Source organism: Mustela nivalis (assembly GCF_964662115.1).
Source record: "Mustela nivalis genome assembly, chromosome: 16".
NCBI lineage: Eukaryota > Metazoa > Chordata > Mammalia > Carnivora > Mustelidae > Mustela > Mustela nivalis.
The window spans coordinates 41898551-41907963 of NC_139035.1; the positions used below are offsets into that span (position 1 = coordinate 41898551).

Consider the following 9413-nt stretch of genomic DNA (forward strand, 5'->3'; position numbering starts at 1 on the left):
GGGCGCTCTGAGATGGACAGTCCGTTAAGCCCTTCACCCTACACAGACCGGAGAAACAGGTCATGGAGAGAGCCTTGCAGTCCATGCATTCATGGGGCAAATGTTTGCTCTTATCTCTAATGGGAATTCAAGATAGTAAGAGGTCTCTGGCCTAGGGAAGCTTCCAGTTGAGATGACAACTCATCGGAGAGTGTGTGGAATGCTTGGATAGGCACGGTGACAAATGGCAAGAAAGGAAGCACGGGGGCTGTGGGTGCCTGTGGGAGGGCAACGCCCCCCCCCAGGGGGTGTTGTTGCTCTGTGTCAGCCTCTCTGGGGGCTTTGAGGGAGGAGTAGAAATGAACTGGTAGCGAAGAGGTTGAGAGTGAACGGTGAAGAGTTGTAGTCAGAAAACACAGGTCCCCCGTAGGCACAGAGAGGAAAGGATGCACGGATGTGTGCAGTAGCCAGAATGCTCCTGCTGTTCTCTGGCCTTCCTCTCAACGAGATCCTGAAGCTCTGCTTCTGGAGGAGGGGCCCCACATTAACTCCATTAGCCACGGTGGCCACAGGCACCTCCTCAATGACTTTCAGAAAAATGTGGCATACAGGAAAGACAAAGAGTCTACACTATTCGTCTCTGTTAAAAACTCGGGGCAAATTAGAGTCCTCTTCTCTACTATTTTTAGCTTCCAGAAATCAAACCCCTATTGTGATATGCCAGAACTTGCCCCGGATTTTTATACTTGGGTCACTTCTTCAATTGTCCACAACAGTTCTGCGAGGTAGACGTTCTCATCTCGGCGTCACAGAGGAGGCTCAGTAAGGCCAGAAACCTGCCTCGGTCTCCGCGGACTGGACCTGACAAGTGAGATTTGCCAGCATGACCTGCTCCTCTCATGTCGCTAAATGCCTCCCCTCTTAACCGCAGTAGCACACGTACTCAGGAGAGGCCGGACTTTGTTATTCATAGCTTGGCCCCAGAGGACTGACTCAGTCAGCCTGGGTGCAGCACCCAGAGGGTCCTGGGTTTCAGGAGGAGGGAGGTGGGCAGCAGGAAGAACACTTGGGGAGTTTCGGTCCCCCTCCCTTGGTGGGTTTGCTGCCTCCCGTGCATTTTGCTGCCTCCTGTGGCATAGGGGGTAGGAAGAGCTGGCTCTGGCCGCTGACACAAAGCCAGACCTGGATCCTTCCACAACCCCCTCACCAGGGTGGAACCGTTCTTTCCAGCAGAGCAGGTCCAGCCCCATGACGTCACGCCATTGGGCAGGGCTTCTGGGGATTGGTGACACCCTGCTGACCGCTAATGGCAGGGGCAGGGATGGGGCAGGGCCCCACGCACGCACCCACGTCTCCCCTGTGCCCAGGGTAGCTTTGGGACTGTCTGCTTCTTTAGCAATGGTTACAGTTACAAATCTCTCTCCGGACTCCTTCCCGGTAGACTGTGGGGTCTGATTCTGGGCAGGGCAAGCCTGCTGGGAGCTCAGTTTCTGGCTCTGGGATTCAAACCCACAGCTCAGAAGTCCCAAGACCAGCGATATGCCGTGTGTTTCTAGATAAGTCACCTGTCCTCCCTGGAGCTTCTCTAGGGCACAGTCCCCTAACTCAACAAAATAAAGATGTCAGAAAAGAGATTTCGGAGGACACTTTCAGAAGTCCCAGAGGAGGGGCTTGTGGAACCTGCGTCAGCCTGTGTTGTGGCCCCATCTGTCCTTACCCCATCCTCCACTCCCCGTCTCATCCCTGGTGCCTCAGAGTGAGAACGTGAGTCATCTGGCTCCTGGCACCCAGTTTCAGCCTCGCCCCGCCCCTGCCGTGGGCCTTGCATTTGCTGTTTACTCCCAGGAGCAGGTGCACCTGGGTCATTTCACGGTGGGAGGGAGATGGGACCTGGAGACACCAGGGGCTCTGTCTAACTCCATACCCCCACAGGTGCCCCAAGGCCAGGATGGGGTCTTGGGGCTCCCAAGCCAGTGGAGAGATTTGAGTGGCCTAGAAAGCCCCTCCCTGCCCCCATCACATGCTCTGCCACTCCCAGAGGCTCTAGGTTTCAGGCACCCCCCCTCCACTCCCCACCAGCTGCTGAGTCCTCAGCTATCTGCCTCTAATCTCTTCCCCCGGGAGTCTTCCAGACTTCCCTGGTCACCGGTGGTTTCAGTATTTGTCATTCAGCAGCTACTCCTAGAGCAACTCTGGCCCCACCCTTGACCCCAAAGCCCCCCCCCCAAGGGAGTGCTCAGCTTGGCAGGGGCGGGGCTGGGGGGAGCGCCCCGAAGGTGGTGAGCCTCCCAGAGCTGCTTCTGGCATTGAGGAGGTGTGGAGGGGAGGCTGGCCCCACAAACCCTGCGCCAAAAAGAGAGGACAAGGGGCTCCTCGGTGGCTTAGTGGGTTAAGCATCTGACTTCGGCTTGGGTCATGATCTCGGGGTCCCAACTCAGGCTCTGTGCTCAGTGGGGCGTGAGCTCGTTCCTCTCCCTCTGCCCCTTCACCCACTTGTCCTCTCTCTCTCCCAAATAAATAAATTGAAAATCTTAAAAAGAAGAAGGAGGAGGAGGAGAAGGGGAAGGAGAAAGGACAGATGTGTAAGGACAGCAGGGCTGGGAGATGGGTACCCCAAGTTAATGTGAGATCAGGAGCGAGAAAAGGAGAAGAAAGCTCTGGGGGATGACTAGAAGGTGTGGTCAAAGACACTGGAATGTGAGTCTGGAAACCTGGATTTGAGTCCTGGCTTGGCCACCACCTCCTTGTGTAACCTGGGGCATACCCATTAATCTCTAGGTGCCTCATGGCCCCATCTCTACAAGGCAGGGTGAGCCTTGGGTGAGCCAAGACTCCTTCTAACCCTGGTGCTCTGTTGGGCACCCATGTGGGCTTCACAGCCCAGTGACAACTTAAGCTCCCACATCTCTCTATAGAGGAAAGGAGAGACCTTGTCAGCGGCCGTGGAATAAGCCAAGAGTTGGTTAGTCTTGGGTGAGGTCACCCAAGACAACCTAGGGGCTCTCCTCCACGTACCTGAGGAGGCCTGCCCCACCCCAGGCCCAGGCTCCAGACCACAGAGTGGACAACAAAGCCAGGCAGGTGGAAAATTCCCTCTGGCATTCTGCCCAGGCGTCCCGGACGGCATCTGTGCCAGTCTGGGTGGGCAGGGGCTGGGTGTCCAGGGGACTACTGAACAGCTTGGCAGCCACGAGGAGCTGGCCAGGGGCCCGCCAAGACCTCTCAGCACAATCCTGCCCCACTGCCCAGACACAAAACTTGTATTCTGCTCAGGTAGGCAGAGGGAGGAGGAGGGATAGGGAAGCTCGTGGTTGTTTGTTGAAATCCCGGAGCTTCTCAGAAGTCGCAGCCCTCATTCAAGACAACAGTGAGCCAGCTCCAGAGTCCATGCCGAGTGGTCCCTGGACACAAAGGGAGGACTGAGGGTGGCAGCTGCTGCCGTGGCCAGGCAGGAAGAGAGCTTCGAGAAGTGCTGCTGGGGGCGGATGTCCCTATGTCCGCTCCTGCTGGCTGCTGATCTCCATCCTGTGACTTAGGCCCTGTGTATCCCTGTCAAGGCCTTGCTCTGTCCCATTTCAAACATGGGGATAGACATGTGGGCCCATCCCTCACAGGCTGAGGGGGTGGGGGGGCATGAAGCCACACCCACAGAGGGCCTAGGGAAAGGGAGAAGCGCTATGTGTACCTGTGGCCTGAGACTGGGAGACAAAGCACTTCCCACGGCCTGTGTGTCTGGGGGTGTCTCGTGTCTGAAAAGCCAGGGTAGAGGACCCTTTCTCCTACCTCTCTCCTCCTCTTTATTAGACCCTCAGAAATTGCTGAGTTACCATGGCCACATTTCCCTGCCCGGCTCCCTGGAGGCCTTTCCCAGAATCTGGAATTACTTTCTAGAATGTTTACCCACAAACATTTTATGTTGTCAGTCAGTTCAGGTGAGGCTTTCAGATCTGAGGAAACCCCTTTGTGGCTCTGCCAGGCTACAGCCGGCCAGAGAACAGGCCCCTCGAATCACTCCCAGGGTGGGTGCCACTGGGCACAGAAGGCTTGAAGTGTCGGGGTGTAGCAAGGTCAAGGTGAAACCACGGACTGCTGGGAAAGCTACCCACGGGGCATGTCCCACTGACCCGCAGTCAGCAGCCTGAAAGCGTCATTGCCGATACAGGGAACATTGTCCGTCTGGGCTGGCCGGGGAAGGCTCTAAAGATAAGGCAGGGCATGAACCTGACTCCATGACAGCCAATTAGCTCTGCCCCAGGGACCCAGCTCCAGTGACTCACGGACAGCCAATCAGAAGGCGCTGAGCCAGAGACCTTTTTCAGCCAGACACACCTGTAACCTGCTCGCCATCTGTTGGACCACACCCCTGCCCCAACCATTCCAGAAAGAAATGTAAATCTCTGTGTATAGTTGCCTTTGGAGAGCTCTGTAACTCTAACATGGAAGGAGACGCACGCCGAATCGTATCGACCTCAGACACATACACGATGCCATCCGCCTGGGTTAGAATCGGCAAAAGAGAAAAAGTCCAGGGGATTGCAAAACAGACTTGCATATGTCTCTCCACCGCCTGGTGCCTGCTTTCTATGAACCATTCCTCACCTAAGAAACAGAAGCAAACAGACAAAAATATCAACTAGGTTCATTCATTGACGTTCCACTGTGAAATACGGACTTTGAAAAGGACTGAGAGTTCTTCTAGCAAAGCCTATGTTTATAGGCGATGGCTGGGTCCCAGCAGGGGAATTCTCTACCCAAAGGAAGGCACAGTGCTCCTTATTGTTGGCAAGGGCATCTTGCCAAAGTCCTAGGAGCCAGGTCAGACTTTGGCCACATGGGCCCATCTGGGGGATGTCCTGAGTGGGGACTCCCGAAGTGGCAGTGGTGAGTCAGACATGCCCACATATGGGGGAGACATGGGAAAGGGGCAATGTATTGTCTTCCCAACCTTCTTACCCTGGAGCCTGCCCAAGTGTTGAGAAGTCTGGGATTTCCTGTCATTTCCGATGGACAAATGGCCGGAGTTGTGGTAAGTTCGTAGGAGCCACAGCTATGGGTTGTGGGCTAGAGGGACCTCAACAGAGGGAGATGGGGACAGCCTACCACAGGGTAACCCAGGAAGAGGGTTCGGAAGAAATCCACACATACTAAGTCTTCCCGAGGCTGGCGGTCTTTGCTGCAAGCGGTGAGCTTCTCTGCATGGTCTGGACTGCACAGCCCTGCTAAAAACAAAAACGATGAGTATGTATGAAGTGCAGACTTAATGTCAGGAGCCCCGCTGGGCGCCGGGGTGCAGCAGCTAACCAGGCACCCAGGCACCTGTCTCCCTGCCCTCCATACCCTCATCAGGTAGCTTCAGCAAAGGCCTTCCCTTCCCGGTTCCCATGGTCACAGGATTCAAAGTCAGGCAAAACCACGAACGAGTCTGCAAGGAGACCGGCAGGACTTTGGGGCTGGTTTAGACAGGAAAGAAAACTCTTGAATCCCAAAGGATTCAGAAGGGGAAGATCTGACCTCTGCAGCCCAGGCGAACCAGAAGTGGGAGGAGTTTTGCCTGAGGCCAGAAATCGTTCTGTCCACCCATGACACCCAAGCCAGCTGTCACTAGAGACCTTGGACAGCTGGCTTGCTCTGCTAATTCCGGGGAATGGGCTGGGTTGGGATTCCAGGGCTAGAGAAGCCCAACCCCGGGTGGGGTCTCTGAGTCTGTCCTTAGCCTCCTTTGCATACGGGGGAGTCTCCTCCATGGGTCCTATAGGGGGGTGCAGCCAGGGTCTCTTAGTTCCCCTCCCTTTGGAGCGTCTTCTCCTTCTCCTCTCCACCCCGGTCTGGGGCAATGATCAAGGTGGGCATAGATGAAACCTCTCCCCCTAGGAGAAGCAGAGAAGACCCTCGAGCTCATTCCAGGGTCCCCCAGAGTCCCAGGATCTTGGCAACATGGAATGAGGTCCCATCAGCAACCCGAGGTGGGCTGCGTGGCCAGGCCAGCTGGACAGCAGGTCCAGAGGCCTCACAATGTGGAGAATCCTTGGGCAGAACATTGTGCTTCTCGTGGGACCAGAGGAATGCGGACTGGTGTCATGGACGGGCTAGGACTACACGGAGACAGGAAGGGAATTGACAATGAATTGATATTTATAAAAAACCTGCTTTGGTCAGGGATGTCACTTGAGTTGTATAATTTAAGGTTCAGAACCACCCTCTGAAGTTTGTATTACTGTTCTCATTTACCATCAGGAACCCTGAGGGTCAGGGAGGTTAAGTGACTTGCCCAAGGCTACAGGCAGGAACTACGGAAAGAGTGGTCTGTGTGAATCTAACTTCGTGCTGGGTCTAGGACGTTCCACCAACTCCAGAGAAAGAGAGCAAGACGGTGCCGCTCTTGGGCTCAAGGACTCAAGAGCAGAGAAGTTCAGGGGCGCCTGGCTGGCTCAGCTGGGAGAGCGTGTGATCTCGGGGTGGTGAGTTTGAGCCCCGCACTGGGCTTGGAGCCTACTTTACAAAAAAAAAGCAAGAAAAGAAAAAGAAAGACAAAGTAGAAGTTCAGCTGTCTGTTCCCGCAAGCCCGACCCTACCTGCGCCCTGAATGCCGCCCAGGCAAGGGTTAACCCCTCCTCCTTGGCTCCACACTGCATTCTTTTGTGCTGAGCCCCGGCTGGCAGCTCAAGTCAGGACATCAGGGCAAGAAAGCAGAAAGGACATGGCCAGGGCACCTGGCAATGAATAATCTGCTTGTCCTGGCCCGGCTGCCCCAAGGCTGTGCAGTGCGGGCTGGGGAGGAGAGATGGCCGCCAGCGCCAGCACCTGAGGGCAAGGGGCTGTGGGGGCGGGGAGCTCAGGGAGGCTATGGGGGTTGGTGTGGGGGCAGGACCCTGGAACAACACTGTGTCTGCAACTTGCTTCATCTCCCGGGCTATCACCGCTTAAACAGAAACTTCAGTGGCTTTCCCCACGTCCCCATGGCTGCAGCCACACCTCTGAGAGTCACAGCCTGGGGCTTGGCTCCCCCTGGATTTATCCCAGCCAGGGTCCAGGTCCAGAGAGCCCTCCAACCTGCTCCTGGGGGCGAGAATCCAGTAGAGGTGTCCTAGGGAACAGCCCAGTATGTCAGGGACTTAGATGGCCTCGTGCTAGAGAGCACCCGGAAAGGACCAGACGGGAGAGGACAGAGGACCGCCCTCCATGCATTTCCCAGACGCCCTCAGTCTCACCCCGATGCCGCCCAGCTCTTCACCTGCCTGCTGTTGTGACTCCGGGGCCAGGCTCGCTCCTCGGGCTGGGTGACACTCTGCTTCACCCAACAGGCTGGATCTGCCTGGAATCAAACCCTCTTCCCCACCTCCCTGCCAGGAAATTTTTGCCCCACCTCCTTTCTGCCAAACCAGCTCCCTCACTTCCATCCAGACTCTGCTCCAGAAGAAATCCCCTGTAAGACTTCTCTCTAGGAAGCCTTCTTTAACTCAATGAAGACCTGCTGTTGGCCCTCACTCTTGTCCTGCTGGTGTCCTACACACACCTCTGCCCGTCGCTGGGGCCAGTTCTACTCCTTATGGAATTGATTTTGGGTCCGCTGAGTATCTCACACTAGATGATGTGTGTGTGTGTTCTCTGTCTCCTCCAGGGAACAGATCCAGAACCAATGGGTGGGTCTTCCTGGAGTCACATTTCTAATAAAGGAGCAAGCAACTTCCACATGATTACAGCATCTAAAATGGGAATGGGCTGCCTCAAATGGTAGTGACCTCTCTGTCCAGAAAGGGTTTCAAAGAATGGCTTGTTGCTCATCAGTGACAAATGCTTTTGAATATTAATTATGTGTCTGGCACATAGTAGGCTTTCAATAAACATTTGTTAAACACATCCAGCATGACCCACTCCCTTCCTACAATAGGTAAAAATTTGGGATTTTGTGCTGATGGAGCCCAGCAGTTGGGTCCTGAAAGTTAGGGTGATCTCTAAAGCATCCTGATGGGGGAACCTTAACCCAGAGGGTAGTCTAGGTGGGCAAGAGAGGACTCTGGTCACCCCTGGAGGCGAGTAGTACCTATACTGAGCTCCTGGTGCTGGCTGCTTGCTGGGAACCACAGTGGAGGTGCTCAGGGATCTGGAAGGTAAAATGACACCTTGTTGGCCACACTTCCAGATTCCTTGTAACGAACTATGCTTAGATCAATGAGGCAACCCGAACCTTTCCCCAAGTCTGAACATTCCCGCCTTGGTTCAGCTGTACTGCAGAGGGCTGGGGAACGGGGAGATGTGTCTGGAACATGGCTTTCTGGGTGGGGGTGGGGTGTTTAGGGGTGTGGCCACGCCTGGGCAAGAGCTCTCATGAGAGACGCCCCAGTACGGACGTCTTCCCACTGACTACCTTGACTGTGGTAAGTCTTCCTTTTGTTGAGAAAACCAGGGGTTTCCTCCCCAGTGACGGAACTTGGGTATCACAAAACAAGTAAGATTTGGTGAGTCGTTTTATGACTCTACTTACCGTTTATTTGTTCTCTCTCTCTCTCTCTCTCTCTTTTTTTTTTTTTTCTTAAACACATATATCAAGCATCCACAATGCCAAGGACTGAGGAAACTGATGGGAAGATACCAGAGCTCCACGAGTTGGTGTTCTGGGAGCTCCCAGGGCCAGTTTCTTCCCTCTGCCCCCTCCACCAGCACAGCCCAGAGGGGTCTGCAGAGACACTCCCACCCACCGCCACTGGAATTCCTTACACACGGCTTTGCAGTCCTCCGCAGAGTCTGCTGAAACATGGGTCCCTGCGCCTGCCTCCAGAGCTTCTGAGGGAGCGGGTCGGGGAGGGGCCTGAGAATATGCATTTCCACTAAGTTTCCAGATGTTGGTGAACCCCTGCCATACAGTACCGTGGCCGTCTTTCCTTTGGCAAATGCCTTCACAAACGCCCACATTTCATTGCAATAGCATCCTCAGGAGACCTCCAGGCCGAGATGATGCTCCTTACCTTTCATGGAGAAATCGGGAGGACAGAGAGGTCCCCGACCCCAGGGCACCATCCTCTTACCGTCCGTGTCCCCACACTTCGTCGGCATGCTTTGTGATAGTTAGTTTCTTCAGTGGCTGCCTCCTTTCCTTCGCATGAATGGGAATCTGAGGGGGGCAGCGGTCATGCCTGTATTATCCACTGTTTCCTGAGTATCTAAGATGATGTCAGGCACATAGTAGATGCTCAATAAGTATGTGTTAAATAAATGAATGAGTGATTACTGAGGTTACAGGCAGGCTAGCAGCAGAGTTGGAACCAGCTGTCAGATGCCTTGACTTTTAGAAACACGCTGTCCCATTTGGGGCCCTTTGCCTGTCCTCCAGAGCGGGACTCCTGTGCCTATTGGGCCTGGGAGCGCAGAGTATGGAGAGCTGGCCTGGGGGGAATCCAATACGGTCAGAGGTGTGTACACCTCCCCTCGTCCCCGTC

At 54.9% G+C, this 9413-nt stretch overlaps 1 long non-coding RNA gene across 6 annotated transcripts; it reads right to left on the reverse strand.

Annotated features, from left to right (window-relative positions):
• Positions 1 to 4381: 4381 nt before the first annotated feature.
• Positions 4382 to 7299, reverse strand: LOC309849700. Of its 6 annotated transcripts, none has more exons than XR_014303848.1 (4): positions 7211 to 7288; positions 5317 to 5401; positions 5125 to 5195; positions 4382 to 4578 (listed from the first exon to the last, which is right to left on the reverse strand). It is a non-coding gene; the product is annotated as an uncharacterized lncRNA (long non-coding RNA). The 6 variants fall into 6 exon arrangements; XR_014303850.1 differs by having other exon boundaries at positions 5125 to 5198; positions 7188 to 7274; XR_014303845.1 differs by lacking the exon at positions 5317 to 5401 and having other exon boundaries at positions 7188 to 7299.
• Between the last annotated feature and the right edge of the window lie 2114 nt (positions 7300 to 9413).